This window comes from Oncorhynchus keta, chromosome 15 (assembly GCF_023373465.1).
Source record: "Oncorhynchus keta strain PuntledgeMale-10-30-2019 chromosome 15, Oket_V2, whole genome shotgun sequence".
In the NCBI taxonomy this organism is placed as follows: Eukaryota; Metazoa; Chordata; class Actinopteri; order Salmoniformes; family Salmonidae; genus Oncorhynchus; species Oncorhynchus keta.
The window spans coordinates 17,916,700-17,940,397 of record NC_068435.1 but is presented as its reverse complement, the minus strand read 5'-3'; the positions used below and the strand labels follow the sequence as shown (position 1 = coordinate 17,940,397).

Here is a 23,698-nt window from a genome sequence, read left to right as displayed (position 1 = left end):
AACTTTCTGCTATATCCTAGTTCTTTATCATCTCAAATGTGAATGCCATAAAGAGACACGCAATCACACACCGGTTGGCATTTATTGGGATGAATCTTGTCCTCGAGGCAGTTCTGCGAAGTGGCTACTAACTGGCCGAAACACAAAATCGGATTTTAAACCTAACCTTAACCACACTGCTAACCTCATGCCTAATCCTAACCGTAAAATGAAGACCAAAAAGCGAATATTTGTTCTCATGAATTTTTTACAATACAGACAATTTTGACTTTGCAGCTGGCCATCCAGTGGAAAACGCTCAGCTCTGCCTCCAGGACAAGATTCATCCCAATAAACGTCAACCTGCTCCTCACACACACGGATAGACAGACAGATGCATGCACACAAACAAGACCAAATACTTGAACAAATGCATAAATATCGAAGCACATCTCACAAACAAAAATTCTATGCCATTTACATCCTTCCCAGCTCCCTCCCTCCCAGCTTGATCTCCTCCCCCTCTCCTCAATTCTTCAGCTGTGGTCAGTGCACAGAAGAAGCATGCTCACCAACAGAGAGAGCAGGGGCCCAGAGAGTGATAGAGAGAAAGAGAGAGATGTATAAAAAGAGAGAGAGCGAGACAGAGAGAGAGATATACACTGAGTATACCAAACACCCCCCTCCCCCCACACTACAAGGTGTCGAAAGCGTTCCACAGGGATGCCGGGCTATGTTAACTCCAATGCTTCCCACAGTTGTGTCAGTTTGGAAAACTGTTGAGCATGAAAAACCCAGCAGCACTGCAGTTCTTGACACAAACACAGGCACAGACATTTTTTGTCTTGCCCATTCACCCTCTGAATAACACATACACAGTCCATGTCTCAATTGTCTCAAAGTTTTAAAATGCTTCTTTAACCTGTCAGAGAGAGAGAGAGAGAGAGAGAGAGAGAGAGAGAGAGAGGAAGGCTGCTGAGGCGGGGCAGACAGAGGATAGACACAGCTTCATTACCTCTGCTAGGCTGCCAGATCCCCACAACTAGCCAGGCACACACACAGCTCACACAGCCAAACACATATTTAAGAGCTTTACATTCCCACGAAGCATGTCTCCCCAACTGCCGGGAGACCAGGTCCAGGGGCGAGGAGGTGTGTGTGTGTGTGTGTGTGCGCGCACAGTGGTTTTCATGTCTACAAGGGAGGGAAGGAGGCTAATGATGCTTCTGCTGAAAAGAACAGAAGCCCTGTGATTCATGGACGGTACGGTGTGGGGGTTTCACAGTGTGGGGATTGCTACTCACATACAAACTTAGCAGAATACAGTGTTGCTCTCTACTTAAAAACAGAATGTATTGAGGCTACAATGAAGAAATACATTTGGATTATATTGATGAATCAATATCCGTAATAAGAAACAGATGCGCGTGTCATTGAAGTGATAAAAACAGATGATTGCCATTCTGGGAGTACCCTTTCTTCCTCTCTCTTTCTCTCTCTCTTCAGTCCACCCCCCCCCCGCCTCTTCAGGTGCATGAGGGTCATTTATTTTTTAAATTGTTTTATTTAATCTTTATTTAACCAGGTAGGCCAGTTGAGAACAAGTTCTCATTTACAACTGCAACCTGGCCAAGATAAAGCAAAGAAGTGCGACAAAAACAACACAGAGTTACACATGGGCTAAACAAACGTACAGTCAATAACAATAGAAAAATCTATTGACAGTGTGTGCAAATGTAGAAAGATTAGGGAGGTAAGGCAATAAATAGGCCATAGTGGCAAAATAATAATAATTTAGCGGTAATAGATGTGCAGAAGATGATGTGCAAGTAGAGATACTGGGGTGCAAAGCAGAAAAAAATATATATATATGGGGATGAGGTAGTTGGGTGGGCTATTTACAGATGGGCTGTGTACAGGTGCAATGATAAATAAGCTGCTCTGACAGCTGATGCTTAAAATTAGTGAGGGAGATATGTCTCCAGTTTCAGTGATTTTTGCAATTTGTTCCAGTCATTGGCAGCAGAGAACTGGAAGGAAAGGCGGAGTTGGCCTTGGTGATGACCAGAAATTAAATATACCTGCTGGAGCGCGTGCTATGGGTGGGTGCTGCTATGGTGACCAGTGAGCTGAGATAAGGCGGGGCTTTATCTAGCAAAGACTTATAGATGACCTGGAGCCAGTGGGTTTGGTGACGAATATGAAGCGAGGGCCAGCCAACGAGAGCATACAGGTCGCAGTGGTGGGTAGTATATGGGGCTTTGGTGACAAAACGGATGGCACTGTGATAGACTGCATCCAATTTGCTTAGTCGAGTGTTGGAGTCTATTTTGTAAATGACATCGCCGATGTCAAGGATCGGTAGGATAGTCAGTTTTACGAGGGTATGTTTGGCAGCATGAGTGAATGAGGCTTTGTTGTGAAATAGGAAGACAATTCTAGATTTAATTTTGGATTGGAGATGCTTAATGTGAGTGTGGAAGGAGAGTTTACGGTCTAACCAGACACCTAGGTATTTGTAGTTGTCCACAGAGAACCGTCCAGAGTAGTGATGAATCAGAACCGTCCAGAGTAGTGATGCTGGAATGGCGGGCAGGTGTGGGCAGCGATCGGTTGAAGAGCATGCATTTAGTTTTACTTGAATTTAAGAGCAGTTGGAGGCTACAGAAGGAGAGTTGTATGGCATTGAAGCTTGTCTGGAGGCATTGTATGGCATTGAAGCTTGTTTGTTAACAGTGTCCAAAGAAGGGCCAGATGTATACAGATTTGTGTCGTCTGCGTAGAGGTGGATCAGAGAATCACCAGCAGCAAGAGCAACATCATTGATATATACAGAGAAAATAGTCGGCCCGAGAATTGAACCCTGTGACACCCCCATAGAGACTGCCAGAGATCTGGACAACAGGCCCTCCGATTTGACACACTGACCTCTGTCTGAGAAGTAGTTGGTGAACCAGGCGAGGCAGTCGTTTGAGAAACCAAGACTGTTGAGTCTGCCGATAAGAATGTGGTGATTGACAGTCGAAAGCCTTGGCCAGGTCGATGAATACGGCTGCACAGTATTGTCTCTTATCGATGGCGGTTATGATATTGTTTAGGACCTTGAACGTGGCTGAGGTGCACCCATGACCAACTCGGAAATCAGATTGCATAGAGGAGAAGGTACGGTGGGATTCGAAATGGTCGGTGATCTGTTTGTTAACTTGGCTTTCGAAGACCTTAGAAAGGCAGGGTAGGATATGTATAGGTGTGTAGCAGTTTGGGTCTAGAGTGTCTCCCCCTTTGAAGAGGGGGATGACCATGGCAGCTTTCCAATCTATGGGGATCTCAGACGATAAGAAAGAGATGTTGAACAGGCTAGTATTAGAGGTTGCAACAATTTCAGCGGATAATTTTAGAAAGAGAGGGTCCAGATTGTCTAGCCCGGGTGATTTGTAGGGGTCCAGATTTTGCAGCTCTTTCTGAACATCAGCTATCTGGATTTGGGTGAAGGAGAAATGGGGTGGCTTGGGCAAGTTGCTGTGGGGGATGCAGGGCTGTTGATCGGGGTAGGGGTACCCAGGTGGAAAGCATGGCCAGACGTAGAAAAATGCTTATTGAAATTCTCAATTATCGTGGATTTATGGTGACAGTGTTTCCTAGCCTCAGTGCAGTGGGGAGCTGGGAGGAGGTGCTCTTATTCTCCATGGACTCCCAGAACCTTTTGGAGTTTGTGCTACAGGATGTACATTTTTGTTTGAAAAAGCTAGCCTTTGCTTTCCTAACTGCCTGTGTATATTGGTTCCTAACCTCCCCGAAAAGTTGCATTACGCCACAGGATGTTTTTGTGCTGGTCAAGGTCAGTCAAGTCTGGAGAGAACCAAGGGCTATATCTGTTCTTAGTTCTAGATTTTTTGAGTGAGGCATGCTTATTTAAGATGGTGAGGAAAGCACTTTTAAAGAATAACCAGGCATCCTCTACTGACGGAATGAGGTCAACATCCTTCCAGGATACCCGGGCCAGGGTAATGCAAACCTTCTGTCTTCTGTCTTCTGTCCCCCATCTTGTCACATCATAGCCTGTTCAAAATGTCCCTCTGCTTGTTGCAAAGTGGGTTTTCATCTGTGTTTGTGCATGTGTAAGTGCCTGTGTGGGTGTCAATATACACTGAGTGTACAAAATATTAAGAACACCTGCTCTTTCCATGACATAGACTGACCAGGTGAAAGCTATGATCTCTTATTGATGTCATTTGTTAAATCTACTTCAGTCAGGGTAGATGAAAGGGAGGAGAGATTATAGAAGGAATTTTTAAGCCTCGAGACAATTGACACATGGTTTGTGTATGTTTGCATTCAGAGAGTGCATGGGCAAGACAAATTATTTAAGTGTCTTTGAACAGGGTATGTTAGTAGCCAGGCACAACGCAGCTGGGTTTTTCGTGCTCAAAAGGTGTTCTGTACACTCAGTGTATGTGCGACTGTGCGCAAAAGTGCTTGCGTGTGTATCCGCCTCTCAGTGTGTGTGTGAGTGTGCGTGTGCGTGTGTGTATTCACTGAAGGCTGGGAGTTGAGCGGGTCAGCTGTGTGTCATTTTCTCTGTAGACAGGTGTTGTGTCAAGGTAAGCGAGGCCCAGCTATCGAGACACTGTGTGAAGAGCCTTTCCTCACCTCTCTCAATTATTAGACCAGGGAAATGCCAGTGCAGAGCGAGAGAGAGAGAGAGAGAGGGGATGGTGTACGAGGCTAACATCAGCAATGCTGTGGTTATGTATGTTGTATGTCATGATATGTTTTGTTGCATGTTCTTTTTGTTGTGTTCTGTATGTCACGTTGTGTTCTGTATGTCACGTTGTGTTCTGTATGTCACGTTGTGTTCTGTATGTCACGTTGTGTTCTGTTTGTCACGTTGTGTTCTGTATGTCACGTTGTGTTCTGTATGTCACGTTGTGTTCTGTATGTCACGTTGTGTTCTGTATGTCACGTTGTGTTCTGTATGTCACGTTGTGTTCTGTATGTCACGTTGTGTTCTGTATGTCACGTTGTGTTCTGTATGTCACGTTGTGTTCTGTATGTCACGTTGTGTTCTGTATGTCACGTTGTGTTCTGTATGTCACGTTGTGTTCTGTATGTCACGTTGTGTTCTGTATGTCACGTTGTGTTCTGTATGTCACGTTGTGTTCTGTATGTCATGTTGTGTTCTGTATGTCATGTTGTGTTCTGTATGTCATGTTGTGTTCTGTATGTCATGTTGTGTTCTGTATGTCACGTTGTGTTCTGTATGTCACGTTGTGTTCTGTATGTCATGTTGTGTTCTGTATGTCACGTTGTGTTCTGTATGTCACGTTGTGTTCTGTATGTCACGTTGTGTTCTGTATGTCACGTTGTGTTCTGTATGTCACGTTGTGTTCTGTATGTCACGTTGTGTTCTGTATGTCACGTTGTGTTCTGTATGTCACGTTGTGTTCTGTATGTCACGTTGTGTTCTGTATGTCACGTTGTGTTCTGTATGTCACGTTGTGTTCTGTATGTCATGTTGTGTTCTGTATGTCATGTTGTGTTCTGTATGTCATGTTGTGTTCTGTATGTCATGTTGTGTTCTGTATGTCACGTTGTGTTCTGTATGTCATGTTGTGTTCTGTATGTCTGTCACGACTTCCGCTGAAGTTGGTGCCTCTCAGTGTTCGGGCGGTGTTTGACGGTCGTCTTCACCGGCTTTCTAGCTGCCACCGATCTACGTTTGTTTTTCTATTTAGTTTTGTCTTGATTGTACACACCTGGTTCCCATTATGTTAATATGTTTTTCCCTATTTAACCCTCTGGTTCCCAATATCTTTTGTGCGTGTTTGTTCCTTGTTGAGTGTTAGACTGCTGTGTTGTGGTGTGTTTTCCCGGCGTGGAATTTATGGTTGTTTCTTTTCGAGTAAAGTACGTTATTTTACTCAGTTCTGTGTTCTGCGCCTGACTCCGTCCTCACCGCTGCACACTGACACCTGACAACGTCATGTTGTGTTCTGTATGTCATGTTGTGTTCTGTATGTATGACAACCTTCTAGTGGTGTGTTTATTGTCATCTTTATTGTAATGTATTTAACAGATGTAATATCCTTGGTTTTCAGTCCAGACTGCTATGTGTGTGTAATGGTTCAAATGGAACTACACTGTATATACAAAAGTATGTGGACATCCCTTCAAATGAGTGGATTCAGGTTTTTCAGCCACACCCGTTGCTGACAGGTATGTAGAATCGAGCACACAGCCGTATAATCTCCATCGACAAACATTTTGTAGAAGAATGGCCTTACTGAAGAGCTCAGTGACTTTCAACGTGGCACCGTCATAGGATGGATGCCGCCTTTCCAACAAGTCAGTTCGTCAAATTTCTACCCTGCCCCGGTCAACTGTAAGTGCTGTTATTGTGAAGAGGAATCTTCTAGGAGCAACAATGGCTCAACCGGGAAGTGGTAGATCACAGAACGAGATCGCCAAGTGCTGAAGCGTGTAGTGCATAAAAATCGTCTATCCTCGGTTGCAAAACTCACTACCGAGTTCAAAAGTGCCTCTGGAAGCAACATCAGCACAATAACTGTTCGTTGGGAGCTTCATGAAATGAGTTTCCATGGCTGAGCAGCCGCACACAAGCCTAAGATCACTAGGCGCAATGCCATGCGTCAGCTGGAGTGGTGTAAAACTCGCTGCATATTGGACTCTGGAGCAGTTGAAATGCATTATCTGGAGTGACGAATCACGCTTTACCATCTTGCAGTTCAATGGACAAATCTGGATTTGGTGGAAGCCAGGAGAATGCTACCTACCCAAATGCACAGTGCCAATTTGTAAAGTTTGGTGGAGGAATAATGGTCTGGGGCTGTTTTTCATAGTTCTGGCTAGGCCCCTTAGTTCCAGTGAAGGAAAATCTTAATGCTACAGTATACAATGATATTCTAGACTATTCTGGGCTTCCAACTTTGTAGCAACAGTTTGGGGAAGGCCCATTCCTGTTTCAGCATGACAATGCCCCCTTGCACAAAGCGAGGTCCATACAGAAATGGTTTGTCGAGATTGGTGTGGAATAACTTGACTGGCCTACACAGAGCCCTGACCTCAAGACCATCGAACACCTTTTGGATGAATTGGAACGCCTACTGCGAGCCAGGCCTAATCGCCCAACATCAGTGTCCGACCTCACTTATGCTCTTGTGGCTAAATGGAAGCAAGTCTCCGCAGCAATGTTCCACCATCTAGTGGAAAGCTTTCCCAGAAGACTCGAGGCTGTTGTAGCAGAAAAGGGGGGACCAACTCCATACTAATGCCCATGATTTTGGAATGAGATGTTCGACAAGTAGGTGTCCACATACTTTTGGTTATTTAGTGCATGTTCTCACAGTTCTCAATACTTTATTTGTTCTCAACAACTGTGACTGAGTTTTCCCATTCGTATAACTCCAACAATACAATACAAAACATGATAGCTAAAGCAATCTGTCCATTCTCCCCCATATAAAACAGTGCCAGTGGCTGATTCTTTACGAGCAGTGAGAAAGACTATTTTTCTCACCTCGGTCTCTCTCGCTCCACTCCAGATCACACTATACAGACTCACACATTTCCCCTCGACCTCTCTCCAGCCTCTCTCCAGTCCTCATCCATGAGTAACACATACACTAACAGACATATGACAGACACATCTTATCCTTATCCTCTATCCTCCCTTCCTCCATTCTCAATTCTTTGTCCCTGGTGTGGCATTGCCATTGAAGCTTGTTTAGGCCGGCCACACAAAGACACCCTTTCAACGCTAGAATAAAGTACTCTCCAGCGACGATGTGTTTGAAAGCACACGTAAGACTCCCTCGTCTGCCGATTCAGAAAAATAGCCCCACATCAGATAAAGGCTTTTCCAATTTCAAAAATTCCTTCCACTTTGAAGGCTGTTTACAGCACCTCCATCATTTGCATATTTTCTTTGCATGTTTTCTGTATTTTCTTCTTTTGTTGCGTAAGAATTAATGATGGTATGGCAGCACAGAGGGATGGATAGGAGAGCGAGGAATCACACCTTTGTCTGGTTATTGTGTTCTCTGTTTTTCAAGGAGAACAGTAATTGCTTGATTTATCCTTGAGCTGTAATATGAGTTGTTGGAGAGTATTGTTTTGATGCCGGCGGCATTCCATTTCATTATGAAGGGTAAGTACGCCATCAAACAACAGAATATGGAATATACAGTATGTATGAACATACTGTATGGAAATGAGCAGGGTGGGCTGGTTGAAATTGACACACCAACATTTTTTAAAATATCCGTATTACGACGGTGGATGGGTCATTCCACGAAAATAGTATGTTAAGTAGAAATTGTGCACCAATATTGCATTTTAAAAGCCTGTTCTATTGAAGGTGCACTCTGCAGAAATCACTCCACCATTTCCTGGTTGCTAAAATTCTTATAGTTCGCCGAATTTCAGTTTATGTGACAAAACAAGCAAGTATAGTTTAGAGACCATTGTACCATCTAAACTGCTGTGATATATTTTCCATAACAAAAAAACATTGTATTTTCAGCTGTTTGAAGCTGGTGTACAAAAGTAAAAGAAGCAAAAATGAAACTTAGGAATGATAAGCTTAGAAATAGTGCATATAGAACAGATCTACCGCTTCTTAGACTTGCTTTCAATGAGAATGACAGATCTATATCTCATATCTTTATGTGAAATTTGCCAGGTCGCCCAAAAAGTTACATACTGCAGCTTTAAATATAGTGCCCTTTAATATAGACCACACTAAGAAATATGAATAAAGACTTGCTAAAATCTCCTTCCGTCAACCCTGTGTTACTTCTACAAAGTTTTATCCCACTTAACCCCAACATTTCACCATCACTGTAAAGCCCTAGTTATTGTGTTGCTTTGACAAAATCATTTCTGAAGATTATCATATCTTTAATGTGATTAGTGATTCATTTACGTTTGTCCCTCAATGTAAATTCAACCATGTTACGTGAACCGAGCTCTTGCTTTAATTTGGAGAAACTATTCCTTTTAAAATATATTTTTTTCAAATTGAACATTGAACACGTAATAGTCAAAACATAAAAGCAGGTGAGCTGGTTCTACTCTTTTTGACAATTTTGTGGAGTTTTTTTATTTAATTTTACATGTATTTTTATGAAGTTGAACATGTGCCCGTTATGACAATGTTAAAATTAGGTGAAATCAAATGTTTTTTTGACAAAGTTACACTTCTCAAAAGGCACCAAATTGGTCGAAGGACTCGGATATTGCTTTTCAGCCTGTCGCTAATTCCAGCAGGAGTTTTACTGCGTACATGTTGCGTGTGGCTAGTCGAACACCGCACTCTTCTTAGAGACAATACTGAAACATCAATCCATGAGTCAATGCCACATTTTCATTTGTGCCAAAACCCAATAGTTTTTGCTGTTATCTTGCAAATCCAGCAGGCTATGGTGTAAAATAGGCTTGTTGAAGTGTCGTCTTTATTTTATTACTTATTGTTAATGCTGTCTTTGGTGTGCTTGGTGTGCTTATCAATGCACAAGCACATTTTTCCCCCACTCCTATAAGTCATAAACAAATTTTACTGTGCATGAAGTTTCAAATAAACTCAGCAAAAAAATAAACGTCCCTTTTTTTCAGGACCATGTCTTTCAAATATAATTTGTAAAAATCCAAATTACAATGAAGAGCTGTGAAGTTAAGGTTTAAAACACTGTTTCCCATGCTTGTTCAAAGGAACAATAAAAAATGAATGAACATGCATCTGTGGAAAGGTCGTTAAGTAACTAACAACGGTAGGCAATTAAGGTCACAGTTATGAAAACTTAGGACACTAAAGAGGCCTTTCTACTGACTCTGAAAAACACCAAAAGAAAGATGCCCAGGGTCCCTGTTCATCTGCATGAATGTGCCTTAGGCATGATACAAGGAGGCATGAGGACTGCCGGCGTGTCCAGGGCAATAAATTGCAATGTCCGTACTGTGAGACGCCTAAGACAGCGCTACAGGGAGACAGGATGGACAGCTGATTGTCCTCACAGTGGCAGACCACGTGTAACAACACCTGCACAGGATCGGTACATCTGAACATCACACCTGCGGGACAGGTACAGGATGGCAACAGCAACTGCCAGAGTTACACCAGGAACGCACAATCCCTCCATCAGTGCTCACACTGTCTGCAACAGGCTGAGAGAGGCTGGACTGAGGGCTTGTAGGCCTGTTGTAAGGCAGGTTCTCACCAGACATCACCGGCAACAACGTAGCCTATGGGCACAAACCCACCATCGCTGGACCAGACAGGACTGGTAAAAAGTTCTCTTCACTGACGTGTCAACGTTTTTTTCTCACCAGGGGTGATGGTCGGATTTGCGTTTATCGCCAAGGAATGAGCGTTACACCGAGGCCTGTACTCTGGAGCGGGATCGATTTGGAGGGTCCGTCATGGTCTGGGGCGGTGTGTCACAACATCATCGGACTGAGCTTGTTGTCATTGCAGGCAATCAGGAAAGACATCCTCCTCTCTCATGTAGTACCCTTCCTGCAGGCTCATCCTGGCACGACCCTCCAGCATGACAATGCCGCCAGCTATACTGCTCATTCTGTGCATGATTTCCTGCAAGACAGGAATGTCAGTGTTCTGCCATGGCCAGCGAAGGGCCCAGATCTTAATCCCATTGTGCACATCTGGGATCTGTTGGATCTTCCATTTAAGAATGATGGAGGCCACTGTGTTCTTGGGGACCTTCAAATCTGCAGACATTTTTTGGTACCCTTCCTGTGCCTCGACACAATCCTGTCTCGGAGCTCTATAGACAATTCCTTCGACCTGATGGCTTGGTTTTTGCTCTGACCTGCACTCTCACCTGTGGGATCTTTATATAGAGTGGTGTGCCTTTCCAAATCATGTCCAATCAATTAAATTTACCACAGGTGCACTCCAAGTTGTAAAATCATCTGAAGGATGATCAATGGAAATAGGATGCACCAGAGCTCAATTTTGAGTCTCATAGCAAAGGGTTTGAATACTTATGTAAATAAGGTGTTTGTTTTTGATTTGTAATAAATGTGCAAAAATCTCTAAACCTGTTTTCGCTTTGTCATTTTTATTTATTTATTTTATTTAACCTTTTATTTAACTAGGTAGGCAAGTTGAGAACAAGTTCTCATTTACAATTGCCAACTGGCCAAGATAAAGCAAAGCAGTTCGACACATACAACGACACAGAGTTACACATGGAGTAAAACAAACATACAGTCAATAATACAGTAGAAAAATAAGTCTATATACAATGTGAGCAAATTAGGTGAGATAAGGGAGGTAAAGGCAAAAAAAGGTAATGGTGGCGAAAATAAATACAATATAGCAAGTAAAACACTGGAATGGTAGATTTGCAGTGGAAGAATGTACAAGGTAGAGATATAAATAACGGGGTGCAAAGGAGCTAAATAAATAAATAGAGTAGGGGGAGAGGTAGTTGTTTGGGCTAAATTATAGATGGGCTATTTACAGGTGCAGTAATCTGTGAGCTGCTCTGACAGCTGGTGCTTAAAGCTAGTGAGGGAGATAAGTGTTTCCAGTTTGAGATTTTTGTAGTTCGTTCCAGTCATTGGCAGCAGAGAACTGGAAGGAGAGGCGGCCAAAGGAAGAATTGGTTTTGGGGGTGACCAGAGAGATATACCTGCTGGAGCGCGTGCTACAGGTGCATGCTGCTATGGTGACCAGCGAGCTGAGATAAGGGCATTATGGGTTATTGTGTCGATTGATGAGGAAAACAGTTTATTTAATATATTTTAGAACAAGGCTGTAACGTAACAAAATCTGGGAAACGCCAAGGGGCCTGAAAACTTTCCAAATGCAATGTGTGTGTGTGTGTGTGCGCATGTATATGAAGCAGTCAGCTTCTCGATGCTCTTCAGGTAGAGCAGAGCATTCAGACCCAGGTAGTAGTCCTCTATCAGGGTGAAGTCCTGGTTTTGCACAGCACTGCAGATCTGTCGTTGTGTCGTACAGTTGTGTTGTTGTATTCATACACACATGGACGTACAGCTGTGGGCAATAACAGGTTTTTCCTGGCACAGGTTTTAGTGTCTAACTATTGCTAGAAGACACTATAATGCCGTTATGCCCACACATGGCCAATGCCAACCACACACACATTCAGACTTCAGATAAGTAGACAACATGGACTTAAGGTCAACTTATCTGAATAGGGTCCTAAGCGATGTGTCTGTCACTAGCAGGCTACTGTATATTTCTAAGATTTAGCAGAAGACACACAGTGCTGCAGGTGGCCTAATGTGTCAAAACCACATCCCTCCCTACACTGTTTCCTTTTACACTTTAATGCATGAGGGGAGCACCTCTGGCCTTGAGGAAATTAAGACCCTAAAAAGTCAAAGTATGGGAAAAAATAATTGACCCTACTACAAGTAGTTAACCACATATTCAGCTACATACAGAAGGGGGTTTATTGAAATGTATTCTGTATGGTAAGTAACAATTTAGTGCTGACATACAGCAGTGGTAGATGCTTATGCCATCAAACACACAGAGAGAAGGGGAAAAAAACACTGTTGCTTGCTCTCATAACCAACATTCTCATAGGTGACACACATGGTGTAATGTGTACGCTAATAACCAGGAAACAGGTACAGGGAGTGAATTTAATAAATAAACAAACATGGAACAAAACAAGAAACAGTAGTGTACAGACATGAATCACATAAACAGAAACAATAACGCCTGAGGAAAGTACCAAAGGGAGTGACAGATATAGGGGAGGTAATCAGGAAGGTGATGGAGTCCAGGTGAGTCTCATGAGGCGCAGGTGCGCGTAACGATGCTGACGTGTGCGTAATAATGAGTAAACTGGCGACAACGAGCACCAGAGAGGAGGAGCGGGAGTAGACGTGACAAATGGGCCTTTTCTCATTTGGGAAAAGGCTGCCCTCCACCCTCTCTCCTCCTTCCTCTCTCCTCCGTGACCTGAAAACTGATGTGGTCGAGGAGATGCCAATTCGTTAGTAGGTCGAACGGAGGAGTGTCCCCTCCTCAATAGCCACCTTTCATTGACGATAGTCATGTGTGTCCTAACTGAGTCCTTTGCGGAAGAGCTTTGGAATCTGCCACACCCTCTTTGAATCAGCTTTTAAGATGCACTGCACAACTGTCATTACTATCCAGGTCTGTGCCCAAACAATTCAAGCTTCTACTTTAAAAAATGCACCTTTCCAGAAACAAGTCTCTCACCGTTGCCGCTTGTTATAGACCCCCTTCAGCCTCCAGCTGTGCATTGAACACCATATATGAATTGATTGCCCTTCATCTATCTTCAGAGTTCGTACTGTTAGGTGACCTAAACTGGGATATGCTTAACACCCCGGCCGTCCTACAATCTAAGCTAGTTGCCCTCAATTTTACACAAATTATCAAGGAACCTACCAGGTACAACCCTAAATCTGTAACCATGGGCACCCTCTTAGATATCATCCTGACCAACTTGCTCTCTAAATACACATCTGCTGTATTCCACCAGGATCTCAGTGATCATTGCCTCCGTGTCTCCGCGCGTAATGGGTCAACGGTCAAACGACCACCCCTCATCACTGTCAAACACTCCCTAAAACAATTCAGTGAGCAGACCTTTCTAATCAACCTGGCCCGGGTATCCTGGAAGGATATTGACCTCATACCGTCAGTAGAGGATGCCTGGTTGCTCTTCAAAAGTGATTTCTTCACCAGCTTAAATAAGCATGCCCCATTCAAACAATGTAGAATTAAGAACAGATATAGCCCTTAGCCTGTTGACGGGTTAGGGTTCCCATTTGGGAACGAACCCTCCCACGTTCAGCTGGAAGGTGGCGCATGGAACGCAAAAATATAATCTTTAGAAATATTTTACCTCCACACATTAACAAGTCCAATAGCTCAAATGAAAGATAAACACCTTGTTCATCTACCCAGCAAGTCAGATTTCTAAAATGTTTTACGGCGAAAACATAGCACATATTTATGTCAAACCACCACCAAAGACACAGCTAATTTGAATAGCCAAGTTGAAGAAAATATGTAATCAACAAACGCAGGATTAAAAGAAAAATAATTCACTAACCTTTTGAAAATCTTCATCAGATGACAGTAATAGAACATGTTACACAGTACATTTATGTTTTTTTCAATAATATGGTATTTATATCAAAAAATCTCTGTTTACAATGACGCAATGTTCAAAAAATGCTACTCAAATGTCCGGAGAAATGACGATATCTCCGGCAGATAACGTCAGATAACAAGCAATACACATCATAAACTTTGACTAAATATACATGTTCTACATATATATAGAAAGATACACTTCTTCTTAATGCAACCGCTGTGTTACATTTATTTTTAACGTTACAGAATTCGTTCACTAGGCTATAATATGAGACGGCGCTCAGAAATTAGCATTATGTCTCCTCTATCTTGGAGTCCACAGAAACCCAAATTTACCACATAAATATTCCCTTACCTTTGATGTTCTTCCATCAGAAGACCTGGAAGGAGTCATACTTACCAAAAACAGCGTTTAGTTTTGAAGTCTGTGTCTTTAGGTTATCAAACGCGACAAATTCCGGTTGAAATGCAGCCAAAATTCTAGTGGATGCGCACCAAAACTTCAAAATTACATATTATATGTCGACTAAACTGGTCAAACTAAGTTCAGAATCAAGCTTTAGCATGTTATAAACGTGGAAAACAATCCTTAGCACGAACAGAAACACCGACATCGTTTGGTCAATCCTGGAAGAAAGAGAGCTCTGGAGCCAACGCGCGCATGAAAGTACATGTATTTTCGCGTGACCGGAAGGTTTCAGCCCGCCAAAAGTCTCGTGGGCGCGCAATTCTCACAATGACAAGCCCCATTGAAAGCAGACATCGCGCTGAAGACAGAAACTGTTCCCAGGTCTGTAGCTGCTTGGGAAGGGTGGGGGCGATGACGTCAAAGTTGGGCCAACTTTTCTGATGACAAGAGAGAGTTTGGGAGAATGGCTGCCCTGAGAGTTCTGCTTTACATACAGACATAATTTGAACGGTTTTAGAAGCTTTAGAGTGTTTTCTATTCAACAATAATTATTATATGCATATATTAGCAATTTTGGACAGATTTTTTTTCTGTTTACTATGGGCACGCAATTCCTCCAAAGGGGGCAGCAGTCAGCCCTATCTTTTTAATTCACCCCAGACTTGATTGTCCTTGACCAGCACAAAAACATCCTGTGGCGTATTGCATTAGCATCGAATAGTCCCCGCGAAATGCAACTTTTCAGGGAAGTCAGGAACCAATATACTCAGGCAGTTAGGAAAGCTAAGGCTTACTTTTTCTAACAGAAATTTGCATCCTGTTGCACTAATTCCCAAAAGTTTTGGGACACTGTAAAGTCCATGGAAAATAAGAGCACCTCCTCCCAGCTGCCCACAGCACTGAGGATAGGAAATACTGTCACCACCAATAAATATACGATAATCGATAGTTTCAATAAGCATTTTTCTACGGCTGGCCATGCTTTCCACCTGGCTACCCCTACCTCGGCAAACATCTCTGCACCCCCTGCAGCAACTTTCCCAAGCCCCCCCGTTTCTCCTTCACCCAAATCTAGACAGCTGATGTTCTGAAAGACCTGCAAAATCTGGATCCCTACAAATCAGCTGGGCTAGACAATCTGGACCCTCTCTTTCTAAAATGATCCGCCGAAATTGTTGCAACCCCTATTACTAGCCTGCTCTACCTCTCTTCCATATCGTCTGAGATCCCCAAAGATTGGAAAGCTGCTATGGTCATCCCCCTCTTCAAAGGGGGAGACACTCTAGACCCAAACTGTGACAGACCTATTTCCATCCTGCCCTGCCTTTCTAAAATCTTTGAAAGCCAAGTTAAACAGATCACCAACCATTTCGAATCCCACTGTATCTTCTCCACTATGCAATTGGTTTCCGAGCTGGTCATTGGTGCACCTCAGCCACGCTCAAGGTCCTAAAGGATATCATAACTGCCATCGATAAAAAACAGTACTGTGCAGCTGTCTTCATCGACCTGGCCAAGGCTTTTGACTCTGTCAATCACTGCATTGTTATTGGCAGACTCAACAGACTCATCAACTACTTCTCAGATAGAGGTCAGTGTGTCAAATCGGAGGGCCTGTTGTCCGGACCTCTGGCAGTCTTTATGGGGTGCCACAGGATTCAATTCTCAGGCTGACTCTTTTCTCTGTATTTATCATTGATGTCGCTCTTGCTGTTGGCGATTCTCTGATCTACCTCTATGCAGACGACACCATTCTGTATACATCTGGCCCTTCTTTGGACACTGTGCTAACGAACCTCCAAACGAGCTTCAACGCCATACAACACTCCTTCCATGGCCTCCAACTGCTTTTAAATGCAAGTAAAACTAAGTGCATGCATTTCATCCGATTGCTGCCTGCACCCTCCTGCCCGACTTGCATCACTACTCTGGACTGTTCTGACTTAGAATATGTGGACAACTACAAACACCTAGGTGTCTGGTTAGACTGTAAACTCTCCTTCCACACTCATATTAAGCATCTCAAATCCAAAATTAAATCAGCTTCCTATTTTGCAAAAAAGCCTCCTTCATTCATGCTGCCAAACATACCCTCGTAAAACGGACCATCCTACCGATCATTTACTTCGACGACGTCATTTACAAAATAGCCTCCAACACTCTACTCAGCAAACTGGATGTAGTCTATCAGAGTGCCATCCGTTTTGTCACCAAAGCCCCATATACTACCCACCACTGCGACCTGTATGCTCTCGTTAGCTGGCCCTCACTACATATTCATTGCCAAACCCACTGGCTCCAGGTCATCTATAAGTCTTTGCTAGGTAAAGCCCCATGTTCTCTCAGCTCACTGGTCACCATAGCAACACCCACCCGTAGCACGCACTCCAGCAGGTATATTTCACTGGTCATCTCCAAAGCCAACACTTCCTTTGGCTGCCTTTCCTTCCAGTTCTTTGCTGCCAATGACTGGAACGAATTGTAAAAATCAATGAAGCTGGAGACTTATATCTCCCTCTTTAACTTTAAACATCAGCTGTCAGAGCAGCTTACCGATCACTTTTTCTACTGTGTTATTGACTTGTTAATTGTTTACTCCATGTGTAACTCTGTGTTGTCTGTTCACACTGCTATGCTTTATCTTGGCCAGGTCGCAGTTGCAAATGAGAACTTGTTCTCAACTAGCCTACCTGGTTAAATAAAGGTGAAATAATATATATTTTTTAAACTGTCCCTGTACACAGCCAATCTGTAAATAGCACACCCAACTACCTTATCCCGATAATATTACTTACCGTCTTGCTCTTTTGCATATCAGTATCTCCACTTGCACATCATCATCTGCACATCTATCACCTCAGTGTTAATGCTAAGTTGTAAATATTTCACCTCTATGGCCTATTTATATCCTTACCTCCCTACTCTTCTACATTTGCACACACTGTACATAGATTGTTCTATTCTGTTATTGACTCTACGCTTGTTTATGTGTAACTGTGTTGTTGTTTTTGTCACACTGCTTTGCTTTATCTTGGCCAGGTCGCAGTTGTAAATGAGAACTTGTTCTCAACTGGCCTACCTGGTTAAACAAAGGTAGAATAAAATAAAAAGCTTACCTTTCACCTTTTTCAAAAGGAGGCGAGAGAGGATGGAGGTGAGAGGACACAGTTGAGCAAATCCAATTGAGAAAAGGCCTGTGATATCCACATTGGTGACTCAAACATCGACCCAACATGTACCTTCCACACCTGCCATCTTTCCCTAATAGGCTAAGCATTTTATTTCCTGTCATCTTTCCCCAATAGGCTAAGCATTTTATTTTCTGTCATCTTTCCCCAATAGGCTAAGCATTTTATTTTCTGTCACCGAGGCTCTCAGCTATTTATGCTACATTATTTAGTGGCATAACGACAATGTTGCATTTATTTATTTATAAACAGATTTCTGAGGCTGGGATCCCCTGCTGAGATAATAGGTTTATTTGCTCTAGCAATTTGTTCAGTGTATTATATTAGGATTTACATGAAGCTTGTTACTGTCAATCTGTTGCCATAGCAGCCGGGGGTATACACACCCAAACCGTGACATTAGGTGACAAAGCTTTGAGTGAAAGAAGAGAATGTTTTGGTGTTGGGAAAGGTGGAAGGGAGAGAGAGAAGAGGAGAGGAGAGAGCTTAAAAAAAAATTGGTCTTTCTTTACTTAAACAAACTCATTTAATTTAAAACTCACCCCCCCCCCTTAAAAATACAAAAACAAAAATATATCCTGTACTGCATACATTTACCATACTAACCTTTCTATCTAACACATGATCCAAACCAACATCACAATACCCACTCCTATAACTGTATATCCAAAACATCTTCCCCGCTATACAGACAGCCCCCCAACACACCATATCTCCTCAAACATCTCTACACATTTTATAGAACACAAACTCAACCCTAAGGCGCGCAGAGACCATCCCATTAAACAATAGTAAAGAGTCTGTTATCCCCCCCACCTTTGACCCTGTTCCTCCTTGTTAGCCAAATAGCTAACTTTGCCTGAGCAAACAGAAAGTTCAACAAAACACATTTGCCTTTCTCCATGCTCGAATACCTGTATCCCATTATGAACATCTCAACAGTAAAAACAACTCCCAACCTCTCACACAGACATTCCAACAGAGACATTAAAGGCATTAACCTGGTGCACACAGAAAACACATGAATCACAGTTTCTTTCATTTGACAGAAAAGACACCCCTGCCCGACTCCCGGGTTCAACCCGTGCCAACCAGCTGTTAGTGGCCAGGGCTCCATGAAGAACCCTCCCCTGGAGGTCCCCTGACCTTTTGGTACTGGGGGTTTGTAGAGCCCCTTCCACCTAAAACCCACCATACTCTCCACCCCACATACCCCCTGCCACTGATATGCCGTCACTCCTGTTAGGCTCCTAATGTTCCTAACCTTAACGCAGAGGTTGTAGAGGGCTTTAACTCCCACATCCTCAAACTCCCCCAGGCTCGGAGTGTTAAAATCTAACAAGTCCTCCAGACCCCCTTGCCAGTCTCCAGTCTATGCCGTCACCTGCAGTGGTGGAAACATTGGTGGCCCCTCTCCCTGTGGCCGCTCAAACATCCCTCTTACCGGCTCAGACAGTGCCTCCTGGACCTCCTCCAGGAATCTCTCCAGCAGCCTAAGAGACGTTATTCCTGTTTGTTGTGCCAAGACTTCTGGGGTTTTCCACCCCTCCTCTCCCAGCAGTCTCAGGTCACCCAGCCTTTGTAAACCCCCGGCCATCAGTTGCCTCTGCAGGGTGGCTGACTGAACCGATCTTTTAAAGGGATGGCTGGGTTGTGGAAGATAGGCTCCTCCCACACCCACAGCCAAGGCTTCACACCCCCTTCTTGTATGGGCCTTAGCAGCTGCCAGGCCCTCAGCATTGCAGAGTAAAAATCTGAGAGACCTGCTGTACTCAGCCTCTCCAACTTCATGAGGAGAGCTGCCGGTCCAACCCTAATCCGCCAGCTCTCGTCAGCAGCGCGCATGCTGGTTCCCCCCAGCCAACATCAGCATGATAGCCTGAAAGCAGCCATCCTGCTCTCCAGTTCCACCAGGCCCTGTCCTCCTTCGTGAACGGTCATGTACAACACTGCCGCCCTCAGCCAGTGATGGCCCGACCAGAAGAAGTCCACCAGGCTGCGTTGCAGGTCTGTGAGCAGGCGGGGGGTTGAGGGCAGCCAGTTTATGCCACAGGGAAGATGCTACCAGGTTGTTAATTATCAGCACCCTCCCTCTATATAACACTTGGGACAGGAGCCACCTCCACCTGGCCAGCCTTGTCACCACTGCCTGTGACAACCACTCCCAGTTCTTCGTTACCCACTTCTCCGAGCCCAGGTACACCCCCATCACTTTAAGCCCTTCACAACCCCACTGCAAACCCCCTGGAATTAGAGGAGCTTTGCAAACCCCCATAACAGAGCTTTGCTCTTGCCCCAGTTTATTTTAGCTAATGAAGCTCCCTCGTACACCTTCAGACTGGTCTCTAGTGCCTGCATTTCCTGATCATCCCTGACCATCACAGAAACATCATCTGCATATGCTGACACTGCTATGCCTGTCACCACATCCATTCCTGTCCAGCACACTCCCTGCAGTCTCCTGCGTAGCAGTCCTAAAAAAGGCTCAATGGCTAGTGTGTACAGCTGCCCAGATAGAGGGCATCCTTGTCTAATGCCCCGTCTCACCCAGACTGGCCTACTGAGCCCCCCTCCCACCTTGATCATACATGACACCCCAGCATACAACAGCTTCACACAGGTCAAAAACTCTTCCCAAACCCAAACATCACATTAAACAGATACTCATGGTCCACTCTATCAAAAACCTTCTCTTGCTCTAAAGAGACCAGTCCAAAGTTCACATTAGAACCTATTGACAAGTCCAACATGTCCCTAATTAAGAACAAGTTGTCCGTGATTGAGCGTCCCGGTACACAATATGTTTGGTCCTTATGTACTATAGAGTCCAGATGGGACTTCAGTCTGTTAAGAGAGGAATTTGGCAAATATCTTGTAGTCCGCACAGAGTAATGCCACAGGCCTCCAGTTCTTAAGTTCACACAAGTCCCTTTTTTTGGGCAGGAGAGTCAGAACCACACGACGGCAGCTCATCGGCAACTCTCCTACCCCGACACATTCACGCAACACGCAAAATAAATCCTGTCCAGTTATTCCCCAGAATTTTTTATAAAACTCCACTGGAAGTTCATCGACCCCCGTTGCACGACCGGGGGACATCTGGGTTACGGACTCTGCCAGTTCCTGGGACAACAGAGGAATGTCCATTTCATCCCCCTGTGCCAGAGAGAGTTTAGGGAGTTCTGCAAACAAGACCTGAGCACACATAGGATCACACAGTTCTGCCCGATACAACTCAGTATAGAACTCCACAGTCCACTGCCACATCTCCCCCACCACAGAGGTCACCCGCCCATCCGACAGTCGTATAAAATGCATACCCTTGGCTTCACCGCTCTGTTTTTCCAAACCAAAGAAGAAGGAGCTGGGAGCATCCATCTCCTTGAGCATGGAGAACCTAGCTCTTATAAGTGCTCTCTTTGCTTTAACCTGGAAAAAACTGCCCAGGTCCCTACGCAATTCGGCTAAATTAGCCTGGAGGCCTACATTGCCTTGCCCCACCATCTCTACCTCTATCTCACTAATACAACGCTCTAGTTCCCCCAATACTCTCCTAGCCTCTGAGGATGAGCCCAGCAGCCTATTGCTCTGATTCCTAGACATGTAAATCCGATCAAGTCGGGCTGCACTCACCCCAGCCCCAAAATCCTTCACCCATGTATACTGTCTTGTGTTTGGATGTTTAGTTCTCCAAACATCCACTAGGTCGAACTGATTAATGATGTCCCTTAACACTCCCACTGACCCTGAATGAGGCTCTTCCCCATTTCTGTCTTTTGTAAAAATCCATTGTGCAGTTCCAGTCCCTGCCGACTACCAGCATCTCGTCAGGCGCTACCTGTGAGAGTTCCTGTCTAAGACTCCCAAATAGAACCCCTCTTTCTCTCCTTGTGTTAGGCATATACACATTTATAAAGACAAAACCCACGTTGTTCATTTCTGCTTTAACAACAAGCAGCCTACCTCTACACACCTCCTTTGAGGAGCAAAGATTTACAGACAGCCCCGGTGCAAAAAGGACTGCCACACCTGCACTAACATTTGTCCCATGGCTCAACACACTTGCCCCTTTCCACCAGAATCCCCAATCGACTTTAGTCAACACATCACTATGAGTCTCCTGCAGAAACAACACCTGTACTTTTTTTTGTTTTACATATTCACGCAACACACTCCTCTTTCCCGCATCTCTGGCGCCATTTACATTGAGCGAGCCTACCCGAAGAGTCTCCATAGGAAGTGGGAGAAAAGCCAGCAGAGAAAGAGACCAAAAGCAAAGCACAAAAAGCCCCAGTGTCAGAAAGAAAATATACATCTAAACCATGTCTGAAGGTAAACCTTTACGCACTCTTGTGACCCACTTCCTCAACCTAAACCATTTCCTGGGTGAGAGGACACCATGCCCCTCATTTTTCATAGCATGTTGTACTGATCTTACAAACTTTCTCGGATCAGAAAAAAAAGCCTCAAGATGAACTTTTTTCCCCTTTCAGGAACCAGGAACCTTGTCAATTCTCTCAACGTGTACTTAGACCCCTCTGCTTGACTGGCTGTCAGCTCCGGGCCTGTTCACCAACCGCGAGCAGAACCTCCGCCACCTTAACTCCATTCTCAGGAACACACCTGAATCCATGCCGTATCGACAGCGTCTCCTCCGCGCTAGGCTGAAAAAACAAACTGTGAATACTGCTAAAACAAATATTGCATCAACCCTCCACCATAGAAAATAACATGTAAAGAAAAAAATCAAGAAAGTTAGTTAGGATAGAGCCCTCCACACCAAACACTCAAATAAAAAAAAACTCCCAGCATGCACAGACAGAGAGACAGAGACAGAGAGAGACAGAGAGAGACAGAGAGACAGAGAGACAGAGAGACAGAGAGACAGAGAGAGAGAGAGAGAGAGAGAGAGAAAAAATCCTGGCGAAAATTCCTGATGTTACTGATGATGGCTAATACATTAATAATCATATAGAATGCAAGCTCTTATTAAAAATGGATCAGTGTTGAATATCAGACAAAAGACACAGATGCTAGCATGAATGTTCCACTCTAAGCTGTTTCCAATAGATCCTTAGCCCTCAGTTCCCTGTCCCTGTGTGTGGTTAAATATCAAATCGCATGAAATAGACATACACTTAGGTTCTCAGTGTGACTATACTGAAAATACATGTACTGACACACACCTAGACTTTTAGTCAGAAGTTTGTGCATTTGATCAATTGTCATAATTTGTCATATCACACAACCTAACTACAGTATAGCACAAGTTAACCGCAGTATAGCACAAGTTAACAGCAGTATAGCACAAGTTAACTGCAGTATAGCACAAGTTAACAACAGCACAAACAGGTTGTGCATTTTTTTGTTTATGTCTCTGTTTACCTGTATAAGAGAAGCTCCAGCATGGAGGAACTGTAGGCCTGTATCGGCTGAGTCAATCCTCCCAGTCACTGGGATTAGCAACCCAGACAGGGCCCTGCCAATGGCGGACACCACACACATCGCATTACCTGTGGAGAGGGATCTCAGCATTCTCAGACCTGATTTCTTACAGAAGATGAGATAAATTCAGATTCGTAGTTGTGTATATGTCAGAGTTTTTCTGTTCCTCAATCTCTCCAGAACAGAAATAAATACAGTGTTATATATGATGAAAACATACTGAAAATCATCCAATCGCTATCTCTTGCCCACCCATGTGGTCTTACATGCACACTCACACATACACACCGTCCCCCCCTTACCACACTCCCCAATGTGGTCCAATCCAGCTCCCTCTATCTCTAGTCTCTAACTGGCTGTCAGGAGTCCCTGCAGGATGGGGTTGGCTGTGCTCTGTGATCAGGCAGACAGATGGAGGCATTTTTCACATTACATTTAACCTGGTTCCCCCACTAAGCTCACGCTCATTGATCACAGTACAGCCTTGTCCACATTAATCTGGCCAGAGGGGCTCACACACACATA

General features: G+C 44.1%; 1 pseudogene; it reads right to left on the bottom strand.

Annotated features, from left to right (window-relative positions):
- The window catches only part of LOC118395193 (dihydropyrimidine dehydrogenase [NADP(+)]-like), a 173,147-nt pseudogene that overhangs the window by 11,086 nt on the left and 138,363 nt on the right, over positions 1-23,698 (bottom strand).